General features: G+C 48.3%; 1 protein-coding gene across 3 annotated transcripts in view; it reads right to left on the bottom strand.

Annotated features, from left to right (window-relative positions):
• SV2B (synaptic vesicle glycoprotein 2B) overlaps nt 1-8935 on the bottom strand; it is a 69392-nt gene extending 60457 nt beyond the window's left edge. The window contains exons 1-2 of one of the 3 annotated variants that reach the window (XM_069798477.1): nt 8724-8935; nt 2933-3105 (exon numbers count right to left, since the gene is read on the bottom strand). The gene's annotated coding sequence lies outside the window, so the exon portion shown is untranslated. Of the gene's footprint in view, nt 1-2932; nt 3206-8723 lie in introns of those variants that run through there. The other 2 variants (XM_069798481.1, XM_069798478.1) reach the window with 2 other exon arrangements.
• Between the last annotated feature and the right edge of the window lie 8912 nt (nt 8936-17847).

The raw sequence follows: 17847 nt of genomic DNA, 5'->3' as shown, positions 1-17847 counted from the left end.
TAATCATATCCCCAGGTTTGTCACACGAAGGTGAGCAGAAAACATCTCTGAAAGTCTGTATCCCCTCCAATTTAATGAGGCAGACTAAAATACTATAAAGTACTCTCACATTTCAGCCATCTCCAAGCAAAAAAAGCCTTAATATCTTCTTCCCTCCTGGCATTAAGGCAGTCAAGAACATGCCCAGGTGAGCTATGTCACCTTAGACGTGGGACAGTCTATGATGTGTAATGGTAAAGATTCCCTAGGATAGTACTAGAAAAAAAGTTTGTCCTCAAAGTGGCCTGAACTTCCTGGCTCCCTTGCCCCAGCTTAATTCTCTTTCATAAGAGCTTCTTCCCCCTCTTTTAACCCAACTCCTACTTTGAATTCAACCCAGCCAAGGGAATCTGCAAGGCCACCTTGTTCCCCTCTTCCTTCTCCCCCTAACACCAGTGTGCTTCTACTGACATAAACGTGATCATGAAGTCGTGACTGCACAGGAAGAACAAACAGGCTGAGCAGATGGGTTGTGCGGGAGGAAGCCCTCATTTAAAACGCAAATAGCTGGTGGTAATTTAGCAGATGTGGTAAGAAAAATCTGGAGAGACAAGCATGAGGTGACTGGATTCCAATTTCAATCAAATAATGTGGAAGTTTCCCTGGCAAGTAAAGGTTTCATCTTCCATCTCCTTGATTACCTTGTCTTGAAGAGACAATGACACTGATGCCAAGTGTCTTCACAGGAATGATCTGGAGTATTCTTCATTTAGGATCTCATATGACTCCCTGCCCTTACCAAATGGATTTTTTTCACAAGGGAAATCCATCCCTTATAGCCCAAATGCTCGTGAGAAAAGACTAAAATTCAACTAAAGGTCATAACATTCATTAATACTGTAGTACATTAAATTCTGTCTCCATCCAGAGACAAAGACTTTAGGATGTGTCCTTCACTTCCCCAACATCAAATCAGCATGTCTCAGGAAATATCTTTGGGATGCTATAAAAATCTGTACATGTAGCATATTGTAATATTAATTTGGCCCTAGAATTTTGTCTTGGCAGATGTACCAAAATTACCACAGATGGGTATGAGGATTTTCTCTTTATAAATATTACAGAGCCATTAATTAAACAGGGGAAATTAACCCTTCCAGGCAGCACTGCAGCAGGGACCAGGAAAGCACAATCATCACTGGCCAACATCTCAGACTGAACGTGGGAGAAAAATCAAGTGCACACAAACACAAATCTGACAGAAAAGATACTGACATCAACATTCCTGCAGGTTTTAGAAGATAATTCAACAAGAAAAACAATTTATAGTAATTTCTGGTGCTCAGAAGTGTTTTTCCAGGAAACATGGAATGAAGGATTTTCAACCTTTTGAAACAAACCATAGTGTTTAGGTTAGAGGAAAAAAAGCTGTCCTCTATAAGAACATTTCTTCACAGATACAAACATCAACCCCCCTAAAGACAACAAATTTGGGACTTCCTGCACTCTCTCCTTCTTGCACAGTGCTGGGATTCAGAGTCACGCAAAGCCCCTTCCACTTTCCTGTGTTCACTTCACCCACTGTTCACCAGACACAGATTTGTACAAAAGATTGTCACCCTGAAACACACATGAAACAAAAATCCAAGCCAAAACTTGCTGCTTAGGAGAGGAGGATCTTTTTCTTTAGATTTAAAGTAACTGGTGCTTGAAACTTCAAGGTTGCTCTAGAATAAGCACAATAACCAGAGTGCCCCACTCTAAGTGTCATGGTATCTACATCAAAGAGTAGGAAATGTGTGAGTTTTTAGCAAGTGGAGGTTTCTGTATGAAAACATAATGAGAGGTATATTTTCATAAACAAATCATCTCTGCAATGTTCTCCAGGAGTAGTTTTTAACTCTGCCTGTTATAAATAAATCCAGGAAGAATTTGTTTTGGCATCCCCAAGCCAAATTTTGCGCGAGTTTTTGGGTGGAACACAGGTCTGTCAAGAAGGTCATAGCTTTGTACCTGTCAGCAAAATTTCCAAAGCATCACCACTCTATTTTTCCTTCGTTTTTTGTCTAACAGAGGCATGTTAGGTACAGACCTTTGCAGATTCAATGCAGCCAGATTGCAAAGGCTGCTCTTAGGTTTATTATTCCCTGATCCTCTTTAAACAAGGGCCCTAAATTCATCCCTAGTGTAGGAGCTCTGCTGTCACTTGACTTAGAAGCAGGACGCCCATTTTGAGAGTCCTGTGAGATAAAGCGGCTCTCAAACCTCTCATTTTGTGTAAGCCAACGTCCAGGACATCAGATACCTCACAGTCCCAGCAGTGTGTAGTCCAGGTAGACCCTCTTACTTCCAAACATCTTTATCTGCACCTCTCTATATATCAGCTATTTGCAGCACCTAGGGGACTGGTTTCAGGGAAAAATGCAGTAAGACTTCACGACGGAGATTGTTTATCAGCTAGAAAAGTTGAGGGGCTTTATACATCAACTTAGGGGCAAGAATTCATGAATGACCTTCCAAAACTCCTGCAGTAAAGAGCATAAGGCAGAAAAGGCAGCATTCGGGTAGCGGCTCACGTAGGACTACTCCATGGAGAGCACCACCAGTGCTTGGCCGTGAGCTCTGAATGTGCCCCAGACCAAGCTGGAAATCACGTAGGAGAAAAAGATACAGAGTGGGTGATGAAACTGCATGCGAGTGAAAGCTGCTCCGACTGCCTAGGCACACACGCTGTCTCATCTGCTCAGCTCTCAGCCTCTCGCTAATAGTAATTAAATTGCTTTGATGAGCACTGACCCCTGGAAAAGCTTCCGTACAAACCGAATGGGCCTCATAGTTTTTTTCTGTCACTTTTTCAGCTCCCCTCCCTTTCCTTTTTACCCCATTAAGCATTATTACTTTTGCATCCGGACTGATTGTCCAGAAAGGGACCAAAGAGAAAAGCATCGCTTACCAGAACTCGGAAATATTTCATCACAGCCGTTCACCAGCTATTTCCCCTCTTTTTAGCCCGTGGAGCTGCTCCTGAAAGACTCGCCCCTTTCTGCTAGGATGTCACAAGCCGGAGATTAGAAGTAAATGCTCTGCAAGCCAAGCCGATCATCCCGCTGTGACCGCATCCAGGTACTGAAGCACAACCAATGGAAAGGTCCATCAGCCAGCAGAAAACACAGGCGCACGCACACTCACACGCCGCAGCCACAGAGCAATAGGAGCAGAGGGAGGCTGGAGGCAGGAGGGAGAGCAGATGGGAGGGGGGTGGCTTGGGGGAACCAGGCAGCGGGAGATGCTAACGTGACAGATGTGTTGTCTTTAAGTTAAACAGGAAATTGAGGATGTTCGACACAGGGAGGAAAGACACACTAGCTCACGTTAAAGGCAAAGACCTTCCCCAGTCTTTCCCTTCTTTGCTCTCCCTCTTTCATCAAGGTTTTTTTCTGGTGATTTCTAGCTCTAACCTCACACACAGAAACAAGCCAGGGTTTGCACTGACTCTGTCTCTGTGTCTGGGCAAGGCAGGAGCTGCAGGGCCAGCCAAGGTATTTCCCTTCCTAGCAGTGAGTTAGGAGCCTGGTCATTTATTCCCTGTTCAATTCAAAGTCCCCTGAAGTTATTTAAATGGCATTCTCTAGATGATGTGAGTAAAAGTGGGAATGCTGAATGGCAGGACGAGGCTTTCAATTTGTCCCAGTTCTGGGCAGGGGAAAATACAATAGGGTCGAAATCCTGATTTAGGTTATGTAGGATAAGCAGCAGAGAGTAGAATAAATTGATTTAAATGCAGGAAAAATAAAGTGCCTTGGTGCATTTAACTTCCCCATGAATACACCTGACTTTTCAGCAGTTCAGACAAGGGTGGCCAGCATGAGTCTGGGGGATGGCAGCTGTACTGTGGGGGTCCACAACATTAGCAGCCAGGGGGATGTAATGCCAGGACAACGTGACAAGACGTCCAGAGAGCAGTAAAATGCAAAGAGAATTGGGGAAATCAAAACCCTGCACTGATTTCTTAGTTAAAGACTGGAAAGCAGAGTGAAGGATGACAAACCATCCTAGTTGTGAGATACATCCCAGCTTCTAGAGGTTAGGGGAGGAAGTAGAGTGGCCCCACCAGAAACCCAGATACAGAAAATCAGTGGTGCCAGCTATCTGTCTCCCGGACAAGGACTCTGTTCCTGCCTCAGAAAAAGATCCCCCCTTTTTCCGCTGCCTTCAGCACTGGGGGGAAAAGGCCCTTTGGCATCCCTGCGGAGCTGGGTGCCAGCCTGGCATGGCACAGCTGAGCCTTTCTCATGCTTCCCCCCACCAAAGCTTTGTCCCAAAACCCACATGTAGGGGTGACAAGAATATCTCCTCTATGGCACGTACAAGTCCCCAGGTTGAGATTAGTGACAGGACTCCTTTTTTCTAGCAGCTGTGCAGTAGGTAAAGGACAGAAATCTGTCTTCTCTGCACACAGGGCACTCACCCCATAACTGTGAATGAAATAGGGTTTGGTGCAATCCAGCCTGCCTCCCTCCTCACACCCCGTTCCTCCCCACCCCCTCACTGTCGCTGAGCTGTGTTACTGGCCTCCCTTCAACATTTTAATGGAGTATTGACAGTGATCCATTCGCACTCCAAATAGATGAACCTGACATGCATCCCCAGAATCGCGTTTGCAGAGCCAGCCCAAGCAGGTGGGTTTGGAGCATCTTCTCAGATATATCGGCTGCAGTTCAAAAAGCATCCCTTTTTCTGGTTAGAGAAACAGCTTGAAAAAGTCTAGCAAGGATATTACACTTTGGAAAACTGCTGCTTTGGGTCTCTTGTCCCTCCTCCTACCTGCTGCCGCACTCCCTCGTCTCCGCAATTATTTATAAAGCTCCGTGTTCTTTCCTAATCAGGATGCCATAATGTTCCCTTTCGCCTTGCACGTCACTCGTGTGTCATCTGGGCCTGCGGTGACCTCTTGGAGCACTTGGCAAGGCTGGCAGCAGCCACATGAGTCATCAGCAACCTGCCCGCACCTCCCTCCCTCCGGCCATCGCCCCCCTGGCTCCCACTGAGCCCGACTGCAAGCAGGGGAGGCCTGGGGGAGATTAAAGCAGTCTAATCCCCAGGCTGGATAATTCATGGAAAGAGGATTACCCATTCTGTGCAGAGCCCTTACCTAAATATAGACCAGCCTTCCCCTTGCGTTGCAGCTCATGGGGCATCAAGACGTTTTCCCTGCGCTGCTTCTCTGTCCCATCTTAGGGGGTTAATGCTGCTCTCACTCAAATCTGGCACAACCCGGTTTTAACCAGTGGAGTTACGGTGCAATAAAACTGGGGTTAGTAAAGCAGAGGCGAGACTGTAGCTCTGTGAAAGCTAGCAGGATCGTGGCAGACTCATCCCCAGAAGCATATTTTCTCCCTAATAAATGCCAGACTCCTCTGGTGGGGTCAGGGCATACACTGCCTTACCATATATTTGGAAACCAGTGTCATGATCCTGAACTACAGAGCCTGACAGCATCGTGTTGAGAGGGTAGAAGGGTAAGCGCTAAACTCGGATAGTCCAGTGGCAGGTTGCAGCAGCCTGCCCCGGGGAGGTGGCGATGGCGACCTGACTCTGCTGCCTGCCCTCAGGGCTCTCCAGGCAGGTCACCAGGAGCTGGGTTATCCTGGGTGCCGGATGGGATGGGTATTTCCCAGAGAGCTGCTGAAAAGGAAAAGCAATAGGTAACGTGTTGCCTTCCCTGCTTGCCCTCGCAGAAAGAGGGATAAAGTTGCGTGCTGCGGAAGGTATCTCTGATGGATTCAGCAGCTTCCTGGCAGACCACGTGTCTCCTCACCTTCCTCTCATTTTCCAGCTTCAGTCATCTTCCTCCCCTCTGCCGCAGATGGTGAAGCAAGGTCTGACACAGCCACCACAGGCTCCCATTTCCTACAGTGCCTTTTTTTTGGCTGTTAAAGTCCTTATGGGACTTTTAGTCACTGTAACATTAAAGCGTTTATTAGCACAGGAGTAATTCCATAATCTTTTCAGAAGAGAACAATTTCAGAGGTTCAGCTTATGATCTGGAAAATCAATTTGCCGACTTGACGATGCAGGAAGAGGATTTTCAAGGCTCACTTTGGCTTTCTCAGCAGGACTGTTAGCAAACCAGGGACTTTGTGGTCAGGCCAGGAAGAAGCCACCCACGACAGCTCTGAGCAGAGGAGGGAGGACCTGGGGGCTGGCACTCGGCACAGGCAAGGAAGGGAGCCAGGCTCATGCTGCATCAAGTGCAGGCTGTGCCTCAAAACCCAGACCTGCCTCACCAAGCTTTGTCCAGCAGCAATGTGCTGTACGAGTGGGGCAGCATCACCATGGATCATGGGGGGATTTTTCATCTTCCTTTTTCATCTCTCCTATTTCATTTCACCAAAAGCAATGCTCCCAGCTGAGAGGTTATTACAAGCAAGAAAGGGATGCATCTTCAGCATCCTGCCTTTTCCCTGCAAGTACAGGCTGGATCAATTCCTGTTTTGAAACTAACCACGTGCAGCCCCTGTACGAAACACCAGGTCATGTGCTCTTCTTTCCTCATGGGATTGTTCACATTCACTTTGACTGTGCTTTCAGAAGTCGGTGCCCAGACCCTACCTGCAGACAAGCAGCCAGATTTGCAGAGATCATCTGCATGTGCAAGGCTGACTTCTGGGGAGTGCCCAGCCATGCACTTGCAGGTTAGGGGCTGCGTCAGAACCTGGCACAAGGAGGCATGAAAGCTGGGCTTCCACCTCCAGCTCGGCTCCTTCAATCAATAGTTGTCAGGTATCAGTGACTTTCATTCAAAGATGTACCAGAACATAAATGGGTGCAAATAGCATAGCTGCTTCATGGGACAGACCTCTCATAACAGGGCAAGCTGAACAGGAGGGCTGTCTCCTGTCGGCTGCTTTCTGGGTCTGGCTTTGATCCTCCGGGAGGGTTCCCCCCACGCTCGCATTACGCATTCACAGAATAGTGTCAGGAAAACCAAAGGTGTCACTACAGATCTGATGTCCAGCTGAGTTCATCTAATACCAATGGACATGGCTTCCACAGCAAGGCTCTGAAGAAGGGAGACATCAGGAGCTGACTTGGATGTCACAGAGCTCTTGAGGCCCAGGGCGCTCGTGTAGGTGACTGCTGCCTGTGGCAGCTCTCTTGCAAGGGAGGGAGGTGTTGCCCCTCTCTTTCTACTGGAGGTGGAAGAGGGCTTTTCCGTTAGGAAGAAGAATCAGAAGAAGCTCTGGATGCTGCCTTTGCTCCCACTCCTTCCTCCAGGTTGTCCTGTAGGACAGGGCAGTCTGACCATGGGCATCCCACTGCACGAAGTGTTAGGGCCACATGTCATTTAGGGCAGAGGCACTAAGGTGTGTTTCCAAATGAGCAGCAGACATCTGGCTCAGTGCTTTCACCCTCGGATGATCAGTGCAGCATTATTCTGTATTCAATAGCTGGCTAAACATGCCAGAGAATTAACCCTTTTCCTCTCTCTTCCCCCAAATGATAACACTAGGGATCCAGAGGGGTCATGAAACAGCAATTTGCATGCCATGTCAGACACAGGACTTGCTGTCATCCTACCTGAAATTCGTGGAGACCCCTTTAAGCTCTAGTATGTGCTTACAAGTGCCTGACCTAAACATAGCAAGGGTTCCCCTCAGCACACACAGAGCACCGCACTGCTCCTCACCTACACATTATAATCATCAGATTGTTACTCTTCTTTTTTTCCTGAGACAAGGTCATCCCTGACAAGTAATGTCCTTGCGGAGCCAGTTTCCACCCATTATTTTTAATGGGATCTTGGTGTTATGGATTGCATTACTGCAGTTTGACAAGTGTAATGAAAATTTCCCTCAAACAACACTTGTCCTCTAAAAGAAAAATAGTCCCTGCAGAGATGTACATCTGGATGTGTTACAGGATGTGCTATAGGCATGCACTCATGCACAGGAACTTCTTGCCAGAGAATCCGTGTCCTGCAACAGCTGCCGTTCAGAGCGCCAGCCCCACCAGCTCCCCAAATCATTGCTTTCTCTCTATGGATTCATTTAATCCTTCCTGACACAGGTGACGAACTGCAGTTTTCAGCTTTAGCTGCATTTAAGCTCTCCTAGAGACTGGGGAGGATAATGAAGGGAGGACAATTAAACTGGGTGCTGGCAGTGCGGTAACCAGCAGGGTGACGGGGCTGGTGTGTGCGCCGGTACGGGCACCCACGCCCCCCCCGTCCCGGGTGCCACCACCCGCGCAGTCACCCACAGCTCCCCCGCGGACACGACGGCCCCTGCCCGCATGCAAACACCTTCCCCTTCTCCCCCCCCAGCCCACCGCGACCCGGACACGCACCAGCAGCACTCTTAAAAACTGCTTCAGCCTGAGCTCAAACTCCGACGCACGGCCGCTCCTCCGCTCCCTGCGGAGAGCGAGGGCAGCCGGGCAGCGCAGCGGGGCTGGCTTCCACTGCTGCTTCGCTCTCGGCTGCTCTGGCCCCTCCAGCCTCACGGAGCTGAGCGAGTCCCTGGCAGCTCCCACCGGTCCACCCCAACCCGGACACCGACTCCGCGCCCCTGACCACCCCCGGTTTCCAGCGGCACCTTCGGTTTTCGGTTTTTTTTGCGGAGCGCTTTTCCCTGCCTCCCCGCCTGCGCGGCGCCCGGCACCGAGACCCCGCGGCCGGCCGGCTCTCCGGCACCGGCCTGTCAGCCCTTTTCGGGGGAGCAGAGCGGGGGGCTGGCTCTTACCTCGGGCCCCCCGAGCCGTCGGCGGCGCGGCTGCCGGCGCGGCGCAGCGCGGTGTGCGGCGCAGCCGGGCTCTGCGCTGGCATCTCCTCTAGCGGTGATGCAGTCCTGCCGGGCGCCGCATGCCAATGATGCAGCCCAAGGGATGCCGGCTGAAGGCGCCCGGGGCTGGGAGGGAGCCCGGGGCTGGGAGGGAGCCCGGGGGTGCCTGTCCTACCTGCATCCCTGCCTCCCCCACGCCGGCGGCCGGGCGAGCGCAGGGGCAGCCGAAGGGAAGGGAAGGGGAGAGAGCGAGAAGCCGCACGGCAGGCAAAGGGAGGGAGAGGTGAAGCTCCTGTCGTTCCATCACGGTAATAAAGTCCAACCCGAAACGTTGCAGCCCTCTGGCTTCTTCATTACACGGGGGATTTTTATTTTTATTTTCATTGCTGACATACAGGAACGTTTCCAGCTGTAAGTAGAGGGGAATCCCGGCATGGCTGGGCATTGTGCTGGCAGCCTTCGTCTCTCCGCTTCACATATTAAACCATTGCTAAATTTGAGACCCCTCTCCCTGGGATGGCTAGAGGGTGAGGCTGGGGAAGGTGCCATGTTTCAGGGATAATCCTACTGCGGGATAAGCCTGTTCTGTTTAAAATCCCCTTGTGTTTCTAATTTGGGAGTCCCCAGCCAGAAGAGCAGCAGCAGGAAAAATCCTACAGTCCGTGCAATTTTGTGCTTACAAGAGACCGTGTGGACACAACAGTGTGGAACGTAGTCTGCAATGGAAATCCACCCACAATCACTTTATGTTATTAAAAGAGGTAACCAGGTAAAACAAGGAGGTGTCTTGCTGAGGAACAAAGCACGCAGCTCCTAAGAAAGCATTGTCAGTGCACGTGGGGGGGATGCCCACACCCTGCAACACCCCTTCACGCAGAGATGCTCAAATTAGTCCAGATAGTGGGAGAAATAAAAATTTTTGCTGGCAGATTTCCATTGCTTCTGGCAACCTAACATTTAAGAGGAGCATGGAGCTACAGGCTTCTCAGAAAGAAAACAGGGGTGGGTTTACACAGCAGTACAAATCCCTTGTACTTGCCAAAGGGATAGAGCAAAGAAGTGAAATGGAAAGTCCAGCCGCTCATCCTGGCTCTGTCAGCAGCTGAAATCTAGAAAGCTGCTTTCCCACTCTGTGCCTCAGTTTCCCCACCTGCAAGACAGTTGTGGCCTCTCCAGGAGGAGATATCTAAGCACTAGGAGATATCACTCCTTTGGCTGTTTCCAGGGCCCCGCCAGGCACACACTCCACCTTTCTTCTCTGTCCTGTACTTTAGAGCCTGCTCCCCCCTCAGCTCACCTGATTTGAATCTCCAGCTCAGGAGTGTTTGTAATTGTTGACAGCATTAAAAATTGGGCCTGAAAATTCTCTCTTCATCTGTTTGCTTGTTGGTACAGTTCCTGTGATTGTACTGGTGGCACCACTTCCATACAGAAAATGCAGTAGGTGGTTAATTTAGGGGTTTTCACATCTACTCATTTAAAAATTGGAACTCAAATCTTATGTTTGGTTTTATTCTCCCTAACGCAATACATTAGTTTAATTGCATTTTGTGTTTGGTACAATGCACCGATTGCTTTGACATGGGAGCACTTCAGAAGTCAAATTATTATCAGCACTCCTGTATGCTATAGGCCAAGTATTAAGGCCCTGGCAAAACTAAAAAGCAAGCCAGTCTATCACAGTGCCACTAAGTGCCACTTTGCTTGCCTGCCACTGTTCCTCTGAGTTCTCCAGCTCATTAATTCTTCAAATTCTTCAAATCACAGTAAATCCATTTGTGTGTGTCAGATCCACTGCACCTTGCAGGGGTCATGCTCAGAAAGTGCAGCACGTTCATAACTGTCTTTCCCCAGACAGGGCTTTGGGGCAATCCTGGAGATGCTCTCCAAGCTCCATCACACCTGCCCTCAGAAGAAGGCTGCTCTGCCCCATGTCACCTTCCACTTGCAGGTGGGATCTCAAGCGAGGGAAGATGTGGCAGACTGGCCAAATGAGCACCCCAATGTCCCTACTGGGCTTTTCTCAATTCCCAGCGAAGTCCCTGCATCCACTTTGCTTACTGTTTCCTATGCAGGATGGATCTAGCTTGGGTAAATTTGTATTAAATCTCGTTGCAGGATCAGCAGGGAAGGAGGCAATAAATCTGGGAGATGTTCTTTACCATTGCACTGTGATTATCAGTGTTTCTAATTACCTCTGCAACCTAGGCACAACTGTGATCTCTCTGTTAATCACTGCTGGCCGTATCCAGGTATCTTAGAGAAGAACCATTTTCCATAGTGCCATATGGTGCCGGTTGGGAACCTGAGCCTTACGGGCTGTCTGGCATTGAAGGCAGCAGGACAGGGAGGCCTAACGTCTTTCTATTTAAAAGAGCACATCAATGAAATCCACAGCAATCCAACTGTTTCAGAGCTGCAAGAAGTAAATGGAAAACAAAGCTGAGCTGCAATGAATAAGGACCTGGCGTGGAGATGGATAAAATGATATAAGCTCTTTTATCATGGGGAAAAAGGTGTCTGTGTAAAAGTTGATCACACGGGTATACATATCAACATGGTTACGCAGGCAAAGGGGGCTTGATCTAGCCCTATAGCTCACTGAGCAGCCCCAGACCTCCTGGGAAGGGCAGTGGGATGGGAGATCTGGCCCAGCCATGTGAATGGAGCAGAGGCCCACAGCCATAATCAAGCCATTCTCCTCTTTTATTCCACCTACAGCATCAGGGGTTTATCTTCTGATCCCTTGCATGAACAAGACACCAGGGACCCTTGCACTGTGGTGCAGAGCGGGACAAACCAGGGTACCCTTCTTCAGCAGTGCTCAGATGCTATTGGGAAGGTGTACAAGGGAAAAGGAAGAAAAGCAAGAAGTTAAGTGGTGACGGAGCAGCCTCTCCGATGGCTTGCGGGCTGTCAAGTGAAAGGAAGGTAATTACAGGAAAAGTATGACTCTAAAAACACACAAATGATGCATATTTCATAGCTCTGCCAGAGCCATCACTTACATGTCAGGGCACTTGCTGTGAGAGGCACTCGATATCACAGGGGGTGAGAGACCAGCAGATGTTCAGAGCAGGGCTTTTCGGCTTGGGTTTCAGGGTCCCCTCCACACACATGCATGGGTGCACACACTCACATGCACATTCGCATGTCCCTCTCTCCTGCCCTGAGCCCTTTCGCATGGTCTGCGTGAGGAGCCCCAGCAGAGCAGAGACTAGGGCCCCTCGAAATGTGTGGAGCTGTGACAGCGCACGCTCCCGCATCCTGGCCCTGGAGATGTGCTTGGCCAAACAGGAGCCAGGAGAAGCCGACTTTAATGTCTAGCACAGGTTAAACAAGTCTGAGGGATATCATGGCAAATCCTTGAGCTGATAGGGCTTGAAGCTGGGGGCTGCAGGGTGGTGGCAGCAGGACTGGTGGCTGCTGCTCTCCGCTGGTGACAGCCATCCATCCAGAAGCAGCCCTTACCTCCCCCTCCCTCCACCACTTCTGCTAATGAAACTTTGCTTATGAAAGCCAGAATCCAGCCTTAATAGAAGGGAAAGTCCTAGACAATGTTTGATTGCATCTGCTATTATACTTGACAAGTGGCATTAGTAAGTAATACGGATAATGAATGCAATGTAAAAAGCTATACAAGTGTTAAGTCTAATTATTGGTATTGCTGCCTGCTTGCTGGCAGACATAGGTAAAATGCATGTGGAAGAAATCCGGGTATCAATAAAATAGCTGTCAGTCCTCCGTGCTGCGGGTCTCACTGCAAAGGGTTAACGTTGCCAAGACCCATAAGCAAATTAGGAGGACAGAGCAACCAGCAAAGGGTGAGAGCCGAGCTGCACCGCATTGCCTGCCACCGGAGAGGGACAGAGCTGCTGCCAGGTTCAGGGAAACGGCCACCTTAAACGTGGGCAAAAAGGGGTTTACGCTGAATACACTGCAGTGTGAAATCATGCTGAAGTCAGGGTTTGGATCTGTGAAAGCTTTCCACACCCACAGTTCAGGTGGGGTATGCAGATATATACATACACACATATACCTACTGGATAGGGCATGTTGTTCAGTGCCGGTCAGGAGCAGAAAAAGACCCTTACTGGATGCTGTAACACCTGCAGCATGAGACTTGCCACCCAATATTGCTGCATAGAAATATTAAAAGGAGAGATGAATTGCTGAAACTAGGAGAAATGAGGGAAAAAAATACCAATGCATTTTATATTTTCCACTGAAATTCCGAGCTCATCGACTAAGGCTCTGTTTTCACAAAGCATAATAATACTTTTTTTCCTTAAATTAGCCTGTCACTTTCCACTTGACATAAGCTCCTGATTATTGCAGCAACCTAAACGACTGCACAGTTGGCAGCTCAGGGAGGACCAGGGAACGCCAGCACAACCTGTGCTCCTGAACGTCAGCCCTTTTGCCTCCTCAGAGAGGAGATTCACAAGAGTATGGGCTGCAAAACACGATCTGCGTTTGTGCCCTCTGAACCAAAGGGGCTCCTGAACTATCTAAAACCCACGCGACACCACTGACACTGAGATTTCAGGGCAAAAGTGCAGCCACTGAGGCAGTATCAATTTACCTGAGCTGGAAACGTGAGCTGGAGAGGCTGTACCACACTAGAAAAATAGCAAATGAGCATACTAGTAAGCACTTAACTGAAAATTATTTGTGGCATAGAAGCTTCGGTTTTCCAAAGAGCCACTGCTCTTAAAAGGTGCCACTGATGCGTGCTGTGACAGGCCAGGGAGATGCAATGTCAGACAATGTCCATCAGCAGCATCACTGCCTGTAAATGGATGTAAAGGGATGAGGGTGCTTAAATTTCTCCAATCCAGCAGAAACCATTCCCTAAGACAGGCCTGAGTGGAGAAACACAGGTACGTTGGCAGGTCTTGGTGCAAAGGGCAAGCTAATGAGCATGGTAGGACCTGTGCTGGCAATGTCAGACCCACTCAAGTGTACGGCTGTCACTATTTCATGTAAGGCTCTGCTTTAGGCAGTGTACCACCTAACAGCTGCATCCTCCAGGATCACCTTAAACATTACCTTTTCTCTTTTTTTTTTTTTTCCTCTTTTTCTAATGGTCCTGTTAGTCTAGGTTTAAAATCCAAGTAAAAGTGCAGTGAGCCATTAAAGAGTGGTTCACACATCTCTCTCTTCCCTTATTTTCATCTTTCAAAATGGAGGAATATATTGTCAGGTTGACTCTGACTTTGCAGAGCTCTAATGCATTAGGCAGAGTTTATTTACGTGGAAAGGATGAATGGTTCCCTACATGTTAATAGCACAGTCAGTGACAAAATCCTCAGCATTAATATTTAACATCCTTTGTTACATACATGCCTGACTGTTATTCAGAGAGGGCTGAGTCAGGAGATCAGAAGCTGCTGGGAATTGAATAAGCATTATTTGTGGGATTGCTCTGAGTGGAAACTGGAAAGTAGAAAAGACATTGTTTTTATGTGTGGCAGCCCAATTGTCTGCCCAAGAAACTGTGCATTTATGTATTGTTTATATAATATATGCAAGAAATTACTGCAATGGCACTCTGTGGCTTTTTTCACCGCATGATTTCTTTAATGTTATTGCCTGCTTACTTTTGCCTCTTGCACGTACATAAGTACTAATTTTATGAGAAATGAAGAAGAAAACCTGACAGACTACAACCAGCATACATCCCCTGCAAATTCATGATTATTCATGTAACAGTAGGACATAGAAATCTCAGAGAAAGAGCAGGCCCTATGGAGCAGGCATTGTATAATTCATAGCACAGTCACTTCTATCTCACATCTTTTATCCAGATTTCCTATGAGTTAGACAACTAAGTACATTAAGAATGTGAATCCTATATCATTAGCATTTCTTCTTCTCTTTTATGTGTGCATATACAGAAAAACATATCTATTTTATATGTTACATCAAATAAATATTAATCTTAAATCTGCTCTTCCTCTGTACCCATCATGACACAGCTGCTAGTTATAGATGGTTCCATCCAGCTCCCCTGTACAGAATAGTTATCAGCATTGTCAGTAGCTTTCCAGATATCAGAGCTATGGCTGTTTTTCAATTTAAATTGCCCATAAATGCTACACTTGCAAAGCCTTTCCATATTTCCATGATTACTCTGTAACTATAGCAAATTGTCTAAGTCTGGTATACAGCACTCATTCATCTGAGTAATTTTCAGGAACGCTCTGTTAGATGTGGGCATCTAAGGGTGTAAGGAAATGTGCTATGTTACATTGCAGAGAAATTAAATACAAACCTGTAATTCCAGATGCAAAGAGACAGAGGAAGGTGCGGTTCGGATCTCATTTTTTTCTTACTCTTCTGGAAGAGCATTTTTTTCTCGAAGCTATGCTTTCTGGGGAATTTCCTTGAGGGAAGCAGAGGGGCCTCCCCCTCCTTCAATTAAAGGCAGAGAAAAAAAAGGACCTTTGGGATTTTCAGACAAAAATCACCGTAGCTGTTTACTCATGTCTTTGCCTCACATCCTACACACAGGGCTGCTCTAAGCCGTATCAGAAGGGACTTTGATGAGTTTAATGTGCACTGGGCTTCAGCTGCATCCCGGCCATCCCAACGGACAGAAGCCTGGCTGGGCAGAAAGCACCACAGCCAGGCGGCTTTCCAGTAGTGCAGCTGGAGGGGGAAAGAGATGGGAAGATATTTTCATAGGAAGCAACTGGCAATTGTGTGAAGAAAGAATTGCTGACAATCCTAGAAGCGTTTCAGGTATTCGAAGCATCGGTTTCTAACTTTGTGAAATTATCTACCGCCACTGAGGCTTGACGTGAACTGGTCGCGTTTGCACTAGGTATAAAAATGGAGAGAAAGGGGAGACTTCCCCTGAGTAGAAGTGAAGAGGAGGTGGAGGAAAGCAGTTTGAAGCAGGGCGATGAAGCCGCACGGCCGCGGCTGCAGTGGGGAGCCGCCCGCAGCAGGTGGCAGCAGGGGAGCTGGGCGGCCACGGGGGGCGTGGGGGGGGGCTGCGGCGCGGCCACGGGCATCCTCGGGGAATTCAGCAGCAGCCTCCTTGGAGCTTCTGTCTACCAGCAAAAGGGAGAAAAGGAAAAAAAGAAAAAAAAAAACACAAAGTCTAGAGATCGCTCCGCGTGACGTAAAGCTGGAAGCATTAAATTATTAAGGCAGCAGATAGGCACGAGGAGTTATTTTTTATTTTGAAGTTATTTCAGTAGCTGTGTTTGAGCACCCAGGTGTCACAGTCCCCTGGGTGTCGTCTCTGTGTTTTCCTTCACGAAGGCTTCTAGCTGAGCTCTGGGGAGGTGCAGGTGGGGCCGCGCTGAGAAAGTCCTCCCTTGCCCCAGGTTTGCCCAGAGTCAAAGTCCGGTTTGAATGCAATGTTTCCGTTTGGACCAGACTCATCGGTGCAGATGGGAATCCAAGTGTTCTGCTGTGATCCTGGACCAGCACATGGGCTACTTTCAAGAAGAAAGGGGAGGAGATTTGCTTTCCTACTTTCAGCCTGACTTTGGTATAATATTCATGTTACGTAATATTAATGTTATATATAAACAAAAATAATGAGGAGCCATCCATATTCATGACTGCCGTTCCTGTTACCTGGAAGTCCTTCAGGGAGCCACTCGGGTGCAACACTGTACTCGCTGCTCTCCAAAGCCCCATGATTAACTGACCATTCCCCACACCATGTTCCCCCTCTCCTCGGGATCCAGCTGGATGTCAGTTGCATGCACACGTGTGCCTTGCAACAGGAATTTCATTAGCAGGGATTAGATAGACTCCTCCTTTCACCCAGCCCCCAGGGCAAGACGAAAAGGAAACCCACAAGCTTTTGGTTTTGCAAAGTGTGTGATGGCTCTTTATTGAAGCTAATGAAGAAAACACACAGTTTGGGAGTTACGTGACTCATGCTTATATCCTCTCTAGCTACATGTAAAACCACAGTGTCAGAAGCTCTCATCAGACAGTGTGACAGGTCAGCATGTGACCACAAACACCACTGCCAAGACACATGGGGTTTGATCTTCTCAGTAGGGATGGGCAGACAGGCTTGCTCAATGGTAATAAAGATGCTTTTGTCTTGTCCAGCTGGAAGCAGGACTGATTGGATACCCCATGAGAAAGCTGGCTCTCGTGTGATTTCCAGACCAAGTTTTTCATATCACATAATCTGAAATGGCATTAGAGATAGGGCCCAGACCTGCTGTGAGCTTCTGGGGCATCCCTTGGTTTGCTGCTCCTGGCCCATGCTCTGAGGACACTCCACTGTCAGGTGTCCCTGGGAGAGCACTCAGGGAGACCAGGTAGCTGGCAGATGCTCCACATCACATAGATGGCTTTTCTAAACATAGCTGTGCAGCACCACTGCAGAACAACAACCAAGTATTCGTGCTTACTGAAAAACACAGAGCTTGAACTGTTAAGCAATATGCAGAAACCTAAAGACAATAGCTGACAGACACCTGAGTACCAGCTGAACAAGAAGGGCTCAGCACTGTCTATCAATAGGTAAGGCACAAGATCTCCCAAAGAATCAGAGGCTTTGTGTTTCTTTTGGTGGGCCTTTATCTGACCCCCAGCTCACACCTTGCCTTTCCTTCCTCCTGTGTATGGACCAGAAGCACGCTCTCCCAGAAGATACAGCACAGCATAAATCCAGTGTACTCAGCCTGAAGCTCTCCATGGCATGACCTGGCACATGTGATGTAAATACATTTCATCCAAAGGCACCAGGGTCCCTGACAACCTCTCTGATGATGGTATTAGGCTGCCCACCCTGCAGATTCCTCATCTCCTGCTGAAACAGGGCTTCCAGTCTTCTCATGCAGGTAAGCTCATCCAGTCCTTCTTTCCATGACGGGAGTTTTCTTCACTACAGATCCAAAAGCCATTCAAACACCACACTTTTCATGTGGACGCATGCAAGTCAGCCAGGGAGGGATCTGAACTCCTGACACCAGCAGAGCCTTCACCGTCCTGCCAGACATGTAAGCAGATGGCTTTTCCTAAGGTTTTGGAGATTGAATGAGGAAAATGAGTGTGGTGGGATTGCCAGGGCACTGCAGATTCAATTCCTCACCTTCTTTCC

The sequence above is a fragment of the Haliaeetus albicilla genome, chromosome 12, assembly GCF_947461875.1.
Source record: "Haliaeetus albicilla chromosome 12, bHalAlb1.1, whole genome shotgun sequence".
Classification (NCBI taxonomy): domain Eukaryota; kingdom Metazoa; phylum Chordata; class Aves; order Accipitriformes; family Accipitridae; genus Haliaeetus; species Haliaeetus albicilla.
The sequence above is the reverse complement of the archived record's forward strand: the minus strand, read 5'-3'. Positions and strand labels throughout refer to the sequence as shown.